General features: G+C 39.6%; 1 non-coding gene across 1 annotated transcript; it reads left to right on the top strand.

Annotated features, from left to right (window-relative positions):
• Positions 1-10,196: 10,196 nt before the first annotated feature.
• LOC112781834 (small nucleolar RNA R71) lies at positions 10,197-10,300 on the top strand. Its single transcript, XR_003192586.1, has one exon. It is a non-coding gene; the product is annotated as a small nucleolar RNA R71 (small nucleolar RNA).
• The last annotated feature ends 1,876 nt before the right edge of the window (positions 10,301-12,176 follow it).

Raw genomic sequence — 12,176 nt, 5'->3', positions numbered from 1 at the left:
CTAAATAAAAATGAAAAAGAAACAATCATACCATGGTGGGTTGTCTCCCACCTAGCACTTGTAGTTAAAGTCCTTAAGTTGGACATTTGATGAGCTTCCTGTTATGGTGGCTTATGCTTGTATTCATCCAGGAATCTCCACCAATGTTTGTGATTCCAATGGCCTCCGGGGTCCCAAACTAGGCATGTAAAGCCCTTAAGAAACTTCAAACAGATTCTTAAGCTCCCGGGGTGACAAATGTTTGAGTAGATTCCAGGATCCCAAATCTTGCTTTTACGCCCATTTTTGTCGGGATCTGTATTTTTCCAGCCGGGTGATAAGTAATTTGAATTCTCACTGCAGCTACCAAACAGCTTCCTAGACCCATTCAATTGAGCTTTACACCAACCTTTGCATTTAAACTTAAAGCTTCTAACCATAATGATCCTTGCAGGACAATCTTTACCACTGACCATCTTCCTCTTACTCTTAATGCCACAAAGAGCTCTAAGTTGACCATCCGTCTCCAGTAGCCCATATTCAAGTGGAATTAGAAAGCTAAGGGATATGAATTTTACCCACTTGAATGTTGTGAAGGATGATGGCAACTTAGGGGGAGGAGTGATGTGCGGAAAACGATCCAACACAAAACTCACCGGCAAGTGTACCGGGTCGCATCAAGTAATAATAACTCACATGAGTGAGGTCGATCCCACAGGGATTGAAGGATTGAGCAATTTTAGCTTAGTGGTTGATTTAGTCAAGCAGATCAAGAGTTGGTTGAGTGATTTGTGATTAACAGAAATTAAATTGCATGAAAAGTAAAGGGAGAGGGGTAAATTGCAGGAAATTAAAGAGAACAGAAAATAAAAGTGCTGAATCTTAAAGAACAAGAAATTAAATGGCAGAAACTTAGAACGCAAGAAATGTAAATTGCAGAATCTTAGAATGCAAGAAATGTAAATTACAGAATCTTAGAATGCAAGAAATGTAAATGGCTTGAATTGTAAATGGATCAGGGATGTGGGATTGCAAAAATTAAACAAGAGAGCAGTAAATCTCAACAAACAGAAACGTAGAAGATGGATCTAATTGAACCGGATCTTAAATGCGAATGAAAATAAACTTGGTGTAGCAATGTAACAAGGAAATTGAAATTGAAAGATGTAGATCTCAGGACTCAAGAGACTAGATAACCAAGTCTAGATCTCACTGCCTTCTTAGATCCAAATTTAGAATTCAATTGCAAAAGATTAAAAATCAAAATAGAAGAAAACTTGGATTCAAATCTCAATTCTCCAATGGTGCAATGAAAGAAACAAAAAGAGATCTCAAGGTGAGATTGAGACAGAATTTCCTTAATTCTTCAACACCCAAGACTCTAAATCTCCAAATAGCTCAAAACCCAAAAGTTCTCTCTGTGAATACTATGAAAACTCTTAAAGAAAACTCTAAACGAAAAAGCTCCCTAAAACTTCAAATCCTAAGCTATTTATACACTTTCTTCAAATGATCATTAAGCCTTGAATTGGGCCTTTAGACTTGATGGAATTGGGTTAATAGTGGCCTCCGTTGATTGCTCTTGGTGTTGGGAAGAAATCCATTAGTGAACCGGGCCATGAACCATTCATGTTTGAGTCAACGTTTGAGGCAAACGTTGACTCAAACGTCACTTGTGTAAACTTATGCAGCTAGGCCAAGATGCTGTCATCCACGTTTGGCTCAACGTTTGAGGTCAAATGTGAGCTCAAACGTGGATCTCCCTATGCTCTCTTTTTGGCCAACGTTTGGCCCAACGTTTGAGGCAAACGTTGGCGCAAACGTGGCTCAATTAACTCACAAATCATGGACTCTTCTTCATGCTAAAATGGCGCCAACGTTTGACCTCACGTTTGAGGCAAACGTTGGCACAAACGTTGGCTTGCTTCAGGGGTGCTTTTGCTTGCTCTTCCTTGCCAAAATGTAGCCAACGTTTGACCTCACGTTTGAGGCAAACGTTGTGATGCACATAAACTAGTTATGCTACGATTTAGGAAATTGCACGATCGGCAAAATTCCTTCCGGCAAGTGCACCGGTTATCGTCAAGTAAAAACTCACAATAAAGTGAGGTCGAATCCCACAAGGATTGGTTGAGTGAGCAATTCGGATTAGAAGTGTGTTCTAGTTGAGCGGAATCAAGATTGAGATGAGAATTTGCAGAATGTAAAGTTGGCGGGAAAAGTAAATGACAAGAAATTAAAATGGCGGAATCTTAAATTGCAATGAATTAAAGAGCAGAAACTAAATTGCTGAAATTAAAAGGGAATGGGGGTGTTGCATGAATTGAGTTGCAGAATGTAAAGAGAAAGGGGAAATCAGAAATGGGGAATTCATTGGGTTTAGGAGATATTGAAATCTCCGAATCAAAACATGTATATCTCTTCCTCAACCAATGCATTCATTGAATTTTGCTTGGCAATCTTATATGATTGGATCCCAATTCCTCGGCTCACCAATGCTCTCTAAAAACAAACAAATTCCCAATCCCTTGGTTTAAATGTTCATAAGAAGAGATGATGCTTGATCACTGATTATACCACACAATTTCATGAACCACAATTTGGTAGGATTACATGTCACAATATCCATCCAAACCCCAATCCAATCCACTGTGAGAAAGCTTCTCTAGCATGAATCCTCCATTCCTTTCCCAAGGCTCCGAAGGATTCCAAGTATGAGTAGTTTCTTTCCCAAGACAACTACTCAATGGAATTAGATCGAGAAGCTTTCTAACAAAATTCAAGAGAAAAGATTGAAGAAGAAGATAAACTATTATTGATTCATTGAATTACAATAGAGCTCCCTAACCCAATGAAAGGGGGTTTAGTGAATCATAGCTCTGAATTCAATTACAAAGAAAAGGAAAACTAGCTAAAAGTGAAAGTAAAAGTCCTCTCTAACTTAACTTCTATCCTATTTATACACTTTCTATATTGAGCTTCAGTTGTGCTTTTTGGGCTTTGAGGCCTCTCCTTGCTTTCCTTTTGCCTTGGGTTTATGATCCATAACCTTGATGAGGTTGTTGATCCAAATCCTGTAACATTTATTGAGCCAACTTAGTGATAATCAAATAATGACACATGACTCAATAAATTGAGATTTCAAACTCATCAATCCTTCAGGCCCAATCCCATAAACCATGATATTCAATTGGGTTTCATACCAAAGTAAGTTTAAGTTAATATTTGTGCTCAAAGACTAACTTAAATCACAATATTTTTGGCCCAGAAACCTTTTCCAAGAGTGGCGTTTAAGTTGTAGTTTAAGCTTAAACTGCAGCTTAAACGCCAGACACTTCCAGTGAGGCCTTTTGTAGAAGCACGTTTAAGCTTCAGTTAAGGTTAAACTGAAGCTTAAACGTGGAAATGGAAGAAGGTAGCCCTGGAGAGTCATGTAGTCGAACACGTTTAAGCTTCAGTTTAAGGTTAAACTGAAGCTTAAACGTGGAGATAGGAAAGGCAGCCCTGGAGGTCGAACACGTTTAACCTCCAGTTTGAGGTTAAACTGGAGGTTAAACGTGGAAAAGGGTGGAGGCATACTGGAGGTCGAACACGTTTAACCTCCAGTTTGAGGTCAAACTGGAGGTTAAACGTGGAAGCTTAGAATGGTGGCCCTGGAGGTGTCGAACACGTTTAACCTCCAGTTTGAGGTCAAACTGGAGGTTAAACGTGGAAATGGAGAGAGCAACCCTGGAGTAGAAAAGCTGTCGAACACGTTTAAGCTCCAGTTTGAGTCAAACTGGAGCTTAAACGTGGAATGGCTCCCTGGTACTCTTCCTGGTTCTGGCGTTTAACCTCCAGTTTGAGGTCAAACTGGAGGTTAAACGTGGAACTCCTCCCTGGGTGGCATACTCATTCTGGCGTTTAACCTCCAGTTTGAGGTCAAACTGGAGGTTAAACGTGGAATGCTCCTTAAGTGAGGCTTTTCATTCTGGCGTTTAACCTCCAGTTTGAGGTCAAACTGGAGGTTAAACTTCAATCCCAGCATTTCTTATCCTTCATGATTTTGGCGTTTAAGCTCCAGTTTAGGCTTAAACTGGAACTTAAACTCCACATGTGATATTCAAGCTTCCTTTATTGATTTTGTTGCTTCCTTGCTTAGCCTCTTCTTCCCTGAAATCATCCAAACAATTGCATCAAAGTCTTGCAAAATTTCATGAGAAATCTTCCATTCATAGCATTTAAGTAATATAACTAAAACTCATGGATTTTGCATCAAAATCATATTGTTTGGATGGTTCATTACTTTGTTCTTCATTTAACCATTTTTGGTTACTTTAAGCTCAAGAAAATGCATAAAACAACTAAAACTAACAGAAAAATGCTAGTGAAACTAGCCTATGATGCCTTGGCATCACAACACCAAACTTAATACTTGCTTGTCCCTAAGCAAGTCCTGAGTTATTTGAGAAGAAAGTATGAAACAGAAAGCAATTACATTGGCTATATTAGCAAGCATTTGAAGTTCATCAGAAGGGTTTTATGCAGAAAGTTGCAGCATCACTTTTTCATACTTATCAGGTAGGATTATCACTTTTTCATTGCATCCATCAAACATTGCTATGGCCTCTTGTTATTCTTATGTCTTTGGCACTTTTCTTTTCTTTGTTTTTCTTTTCTTTTTCTTAGAGCTTCTTTTGCTCCTTGTTTGCTTAGTGTCATGTGTTGCACAAGCCTTTGGCATTTTCTTTTTCTTATCAGTGCACTACACATATCCACTTTAGGCATTTTAGTTCACATTTCTTCTTGAGACATTGGTGCCCAGCACCTCTTTGTGTGACTAAATGTTTTGTATTTAGGTTGCTCTTGATAATGGACTTTTGGTTGATAATCCCGGGTTAGTTAACCCAAGTTACCAAGTGTTGAAACACTCCTCAGAACCTATTCATCCAAGCATATCCTTAATACATAAACACCACAGGCATTTGTCTCAGAAGTTCAAACCATTGGTACCTAGCTTATTTTCTCAATTTTTTTTGCTTTTTGGTTGCCTTTTTCCGTGGCTTTTTCTTTTTCTTTTTCTTTCTTTTTTTTTCATGGCCAAAGACATTTATTCATCAAGATCCATAGACAATTTTCACTTTCTACATAAAAAATGATAATTCTACACTCTAATTTTAGTGATCTGACTAAACAATCAAGCATGCATACCACCACTTAATTCTACTTGATTTGTTACTAATTTAGCCAAGTTACTTTTGTTCAAACTTTTTCTTTTATTTTTGGAAACAGAACAAGCATGGCACGCACTTGTTTAAGAAGGTGAAGTTATATCCAAACATCTAGGCATTCACTTTATTCAAAGCAATTAACAAACACACATACTAAAAAAAACGACTCATAAAAAAAACTCCACATAACACTTAAATGACTTATGATGAAAACACGTTCATAAAGACAATTCACCAATTATCATTTGATTATTAAGGAACGAGACCACCTCTTATTTATTGCTTGGTTCTTCTTAATTCTTGGGATCCTGCTTCTTCTTGCTTCCTGCCTCTTTTTGACCACTTGCGCTTCCTTTGTCTTTTCTTATGAGCTTTTTCCAGAATCCAGCCTTTTTCATCGTTTCTTCCACTCCTTTTTCAAGGATCATTGCCTTGTTTATTTCTCCTTCTTTCCTCCCTTTGAAATACTCATCATAAGCTGGGAATGCTGGGTCCATCTTGTGTAGATGTTCCCCTATGTAGTTAAGCTTGATTTGCGAACTGATGTTGTAATCAGCTTGGACTGAGTATCTTGCATTCTGTAAAGTGGTGGCTTCCTTGATTGCCAAGACATTGGCGTCTTGGTGTTGGCATATGTGGCTGAAGGATTCCTGTAAGTGTAAATTTTGTTCCCTTTGCAGATCGAAGAATCTTGATTCAAAGTTCCTTTGCATATCCATCATTTTTAGATGAAAGTCCTCTTGTCTCTCCTGAGACCTCATGTATTGTTGAGACATTCCTTCCATGATTTCCTGCATTCTGCTCATATCCATGGGGTCTCTGGGAATTCGTTGTCTTCTTTCAGGAGTTGCTTGCTCTTCTTGCTCTTCTTCTCTATCTTCTCCTTCCTGTCTTTCTTGTTCTGCTTCTTGCTCGGCTTCCCCTTGTTGCCCTTCTTCATTTCTTCTTCTTGTATGTCTTGGAGGAGTTGGGCCAAGAGTCATTCTGTGTGCAGTTATGGCCAGTCCAGGATATAGCCAATTAGGTCTTTCATCCTCAAGTGGTACTTGGGCATCGATGCATAGTCTAATGATAGTGCTAGGGAAGTGAAGCCAGGATTCAGGGTCACTTTTCTCACTAAACTCTTGTATCTGTTCAGCAATGAGTTTATGAACTTTGATCTCTCCTCCAACCATAATGCAATGTAGCAAGATGGCTCTTTTAGGGACTATTTCTGAAGAGTTTGCAGTGGGTAGGATGGATCTCCTAACTATTGCATACCACCCTTTAGCTTCAGGCGTTAGGTCTCCCCTTCTCAAGACTCTTGGAGCCCCTCTTGTTTTTCTCACCCATTCAGCTCTGATGGCACAAAGGTCTTCAGCAATAGTTGTATAGTCAGGTTCTCCTATCATCCTTTCTTCATAACTTGCTTGGCTGAAATGTATGTTTTTCAGGCCAAGAGTTTTCATGATTGCTTTGGGACTGAAGTCAACTTCCACCCCTCTCACATAGCTTTTGTATGTGGGGTTCTTGGTTTGATCCTCCCTTACTGCATTTGCATAAAACTCCTTCACCAAGTTGATGTTGATTCTAGTGATTGGCTTAGTTAGGAGCTCCCACTTCCTCTTTTTGATCTTTTCCCAAACACCTGGGAACTCATCCTTTTCAAGGTCAAAGGGGACCTCAGCTAGTACCATTTTAGGTCTCATCCATTCGGCTTGAATCTCATGGAACACTGATCTGTATCTCCATGCATCGAATTCCCTGTTTTCCTCCATTGGCTGCTTGTCTTTTCTTCTTTTGTGGCTAGATGAAGCTGCCATTGATTCTTTAGTTTTGGTAAGTGACAAGCTAAAGTTGACAAGGTGAAGCAAGAAGTGTTGTTGGAAGTGTGGTGAGGTTGTTTTCGGCAAGAGATAGTTATGCTATGATGAAGGAAAATGTGTATGGAGGAGAATTGGTGGTGTGGGACTCGTTCCCCAAGTGGTTCTTTATAGTGCCCATGAGTGAAAAATGGACGGCTAGGGTGGTTTGTGAAGGGTGGCTTGATGGTAAATATATGAATTATGGATAAGGACGATTTGCTTTTCATTTTCTTGGAAGTATTCTGGGTGCATTAGGTTGTACATGTAGCTTTCTTTTCTTGCAGAACTTCCTTTTCCCATGTGTTATTTTCAAAGATTTGTGAATTTTCTTTTTGACCAAGCACGTACCTCCCTTTGTCTTTTTCCTCCATTTTTGTCTTTTCTTTTGTACCTGCACAAACAAACAAATTTGCTATCATTTTTCGGTCCATGTGAATTATGAATAGTATTTGCACATGTAAATCAATGCTTGTCTTTATGAGCTTATAGCCGTGACTTCTACATGTATGCACACTTATTATTTGGACACCAAACTTAGTGTTTGGTTAAGTCTCCTGATGACATGAAATCCATATTGGTTGTCCTTAATGAGTGTGCATAATTCTAATAAATCATAGTCACCTTGGCTCTTTGATTCTAAACAAAGTTACTACCCTAAGTAATTGAAACCAAAGTATTAAAACATGTGAATGGTATACTTGTCATGAATTTTGAAATCCAGAGGAACTTCTTGCTTTTCATAAACTGTGTTCAAAAAGAACACCAAACTTAATGTTTGGTTGTGCACCTTGAATGAAAGATGGAATTCAATTTGAGTAAGATTTGGGAGTGCCATCAGGCACACCAAACTTAGAGACCAATTGTAATTTACATGCAAGGTTTAGTGCACTTAATCAATAGTTGTCCTGAGGATTCAAGTTCATGCATAAGAAACCATGCTTTATTAGATGTAAAGCAAAGCACTAAGGATTAAGGATACTAAAAACATGGGTTGCCTCCCATGAAGCGCTTCTTTAACGTCACTAGCTTGACGGTTGTCCCTTGTTAGGGTGGATTGTAGTGCTTGACGTCATCTCCTTTCACTATGAAAACGTCCCCACTTGATTCATTCATGACCTCTAAATGTTCCATAGAAAGAACTTTCCTGATTGTGAACACTTGAGGGAGCTGGGAAGGAATGGTTTTGAGGCCAGGTGGGATTGGCAGATAATGACTTGATATCACGTTATCTCCCGGAGAAAAACCTTCAGTGGGAATTTTCTTGTTTCTCCATCCTCTTGGCAATCTCCCTATCACTCTTCCCTTTCTCTTGAGGATTTCTTCATTGACCTTTATGTCAGGAGGATCCTTCTGATCTGTTTCCACTGACTCTTGTGGCTCTAACTCTTGCAACTCTTGTTTGCCTTCCAATGACTGTTTTAGAGTCTCAGCTGCTGGATTACTTTCCTCCAAACACGGATGGCTACTATCATCTTTAGGCTTTTCAGGTTCTGGTTCAGGCTCAGATGCAGGTTTGAAGACTTTGAAAATGAGCTGTTCATCATGTATTCTCAGAATTAGCTCTCCTTGTTCTACATCTATGAGCGCTCTAGTAGTGGCTAGAAATGGTCTGCCCAGAATGATAGGGTGTAAGTAGCTTTCCTCCATGTCCACAATGACAAAGTCTGTGGGGAAATAATAATCCCCCACTTTCACCAGCACATTTTCAACTACCCCTTCAGCTTGCTTCTGAGTTTTGTCAGCCAGTTGTATGATTACATCAGTGGATCTCACCTCATTCAGTTGTAGCCTCTTCATAAGAGTTAGAGGCATCACATTTATGCTAGCTCCTAGATCACAGAATCCTCTGTCAATTTTTGTTTCCCCTATGATGCAAGGGATATGAAAACTTCCTGGGTCCGTTTTCTTAGAGAGTGTGTCCTTCTTGATGAGAGCACTGCATTCTTTGTTCATTGTTACTGTTTGTCCTCCCTTCAAAACTCTTTTTTTGCTTAACAATTCCTTTAAATACTTGATGTGTGTGGGCATTTGATAAAGAATCTCAAGAAAGGGAATATTGACATGAAGAGAGTTAAATGTCTCTAGAAACCTTGAGTAGGTTTTCCTTTTTTCACCTCCTCCTAACCTCTCAGGAAATGGTGCTTTTGGTTGGTATATTTCCATCATGCCTTTTTGCAGTTCCTTGGCTTGCTCAGTTCCACCTTCTTGCTTAACTTCTTCCACACCTTCCTTCAAGATTTCTGGTTCCTGCTCTGAGGGCCTGATTCCTTCTTCTTCTGAGACTTCCTTCATTATGGTGATGGCTTTGCATTCTTCCCATCTTACTCTCTTTTGTTCCCCTTTGGGATTCTTTTCTGTGTCACTAGGGAACACTGCAGTTGATTTGGGTGCCTGTTGAGATAGCTCTCCTACTTGAGATTCCATCCTTTTGAGTTTTTCACCATGGTTTCTTAAGGTAGTTCTCACATCATCCCTGAAGCTCTTCAATTCAACTATGTCTTGACTCATGGTTGCCATCATTCCTTCTATCCGGTTTAATTGATCTTGAAATTGTTGGTTCGGATTAGGTTGGGTATGTTGATTATTTTGGCCATGATATGGTGGTTGGGAGTAGGTGCTTTGTGTGGCTTGGTATGATCTTTGGTTGGAGTTTTGGTATGTGGAATTGTTTTGTTGGTTGTGGTTGTAAGGTTTGTGGTTTTGTGGTTGGGTTTGTTGGTTTCCCCACCCAAAGTTTGGGTGGTTTCTCCAGCCTGGGTTGTAAGTGTTGGAATGTGGATCATATGATTGCCTTTGTTGGTTTCCCACATAGTTAACCTCATCCCAATCACCTCCTTCAATGCCTACCTCCTCTTGATCTTGTGTGTATATTGCAGCCACTTGCTTTGTTTCTATTTGCCTGGTAAGCTCTGCTAGTTGCTTGGCAAACACCTTGTTTTGGGCTAGAATTGTATCAACATGGTTCAGCTCCATGACTCCCTTAGTGTTGTGCCTTTCTGATGCATAGTAGTACTCATTCTCAGCCACTGTCTCGATCACTTCAATGGCTTCTTCCACAGTCTTTTTCCTGTTCAATGAACCTCCTGATGAATGGTCTACAGCCTTCCTTGATTCATAAGAGAGCCCATCATAGAAGATGTGCAGTTGCACCCAATCATGGAACATGTTTGGTGGGCATTTCCTTGTCAAGTCCTTGAATCTCTCCCATGCCTCGTAGAGAGTTTCACCATCTTGTTGTCTAAAAGTCTGAACCTCAGATCGAAGCCTATTGACCTTTTGTGGAGGGTAGAAATGTGCCAGAAACTTGCTTTCCACCTCATCCCATGTTGTTAGACTTCCCCTTGGGAATGATTCCAGCCACTTAGCTGCTTTGTCCCTAAGTGAAAATGGGAACAAAAGCAGTTTATAGGCATCTTCCTGGACTCCATTGGACTTCACAGTGTCACAAATTCTCAGGAATTTTGTGAGATGTTGGTTTGGGTCTTCATTAGCACTTCCTCCAAAGGAACAATGATTTTCCACAAGTGATATTAGCTGTGGCTTGAGCTCAAAATTGTTGGCCTGAATGGGTGGTTTCTGGATGCTACTACCACAATTCCCAGAGGTTGGGTTTATGTATGAACTAAGAACCCTCCTCTCAGGGATGGCATCGTTTCCATCAGCTCTCTCATGGTTGTGAGCTTCTCTATCCATGTTGAGATCTAAAGCTTCCTCAAAATTGTCCTCAGATTCTCCTTCAGATTCCTCTTCTCCCACTACTCTCTTCCCTCTTGCTTCCCTTCTAAGTCTATGAAGGGTCCTCTCTGGTTCGGTATATGGAGGAGTTGATGTCTCTCCTCTCCTACCTGTCATACAAGAACACAGCTCAAACACAACAAGTGGAATACTCTTGGTTAATGGAAGAGTATGGTTAGCTCAATTGAGGAATTAATTCAAACAGTTAGTGAGTCAGTGAGTTAGTTGCATGAATTTAAAGGCATAAAGAAGGAAAGCATGTAACCAAGTGCAGAAATTAAAATTCAACAAGTATCTTAAACAGAATTAACAAAGCAAGAGAAAATTGCTCAATCTAGTTAGCTTCCAATTTGAGAATTGTCAATCGAAAACCAATCCCCGGCAACGGCGCCATAAACTTGATGCACATAAACTAGTTATGCTACGATTTAGGAAATTGCACGATCGGCAAAATTCCTTCCGGCAAGTGCACCGGTTATCGTCAAGTAAAAACTCACAATAGAGTGAGGTCGAATCCCACAAGGATTGGTTGAGTGAGCAATTCGGATTAGAAGTGTGTTCTAGTTGAGCGGAATCAAGATTGAGATGAGAATTTGCAGAATGTAAAGTTGGCGGGAAAAGTAAATGACAAGAAATTAAAATGGCGGAATCTTAAATTGCAATGAATTAAAGAGCAGAAACTAAATTGCTGAAATTAAAAGGGAATGGGGGTGTTGCATGAATTGAGTTGCAGAATGTAAAGAGAAAGGGGAAATCAGAAATGGGGAATTCATTGGGTTTAGGAGATATTGAAATCTCCGAATCAAAACATGTATATCTCTTCCTCAACCAATGCATTCATTGAATTTTGCTTGGCAATCTTATATGATTGGATCCCAATTCCTTGGCTCACCAATGCTCTCTAAAAACAAACGAATTCCCAATCCCTTGGTTTAAATGTTCATAAGAAGAGATGATGCTTGATCACTGATTATACCACACAATTTCATGAACCACAATTTGGTAGGATTACATGTCACAATATCCATCCAAACCCCAATCCAATCCACTGTGAGAAAGCTTCTCTAGCATGAATCCTCCATTCCTTTCCCAAGGCTCCGAAGGATTCCAAGTATGAGTAGTTTCTTTCCCAAGACAACTACTCAATGGAATTAGATCGAGAAGCTTTCTAACAAAATTCAAGAGAAAAGATTGAAGAAGAAGATAAACTATTATTGATTCATTGAATTACAATAGAGCTCCCTAACCCAATGAAAGGGGGTTTAGTGAATCATAGCTCTGAATTCAATTACAAAGAAAAGGAAAACTAGCTAAAAGTGAAAGTAAAAGTCCTCTCTAACTTCTTCTATCCTATTTATACACTTTCTATATTGAGCTTCAGTTGTGCTTTTTGGGCTTTGAGGCCTCT

The sequence above is a fragment of the Arachis hypogaea genome, chromosome 19, assembly GCF_003086295.3.
Source record: "Arachis hypogaea cultivar Tifrunner chromosome 19, arahy.Tifrunner.gnm2.J5K5, whole genome shotgun sequence".
Lineage (NCBI taxonomy): Eukaryota > Viridiplantae > Streptophyta > Magnoliopsida > Fabales > Fabaceae > Arachis > Arachis hypogaea.
Note: the sequence above shows the minus strand (reverse complement) of the source record. Positions and strands in the feature narration are given on the sequence as shown.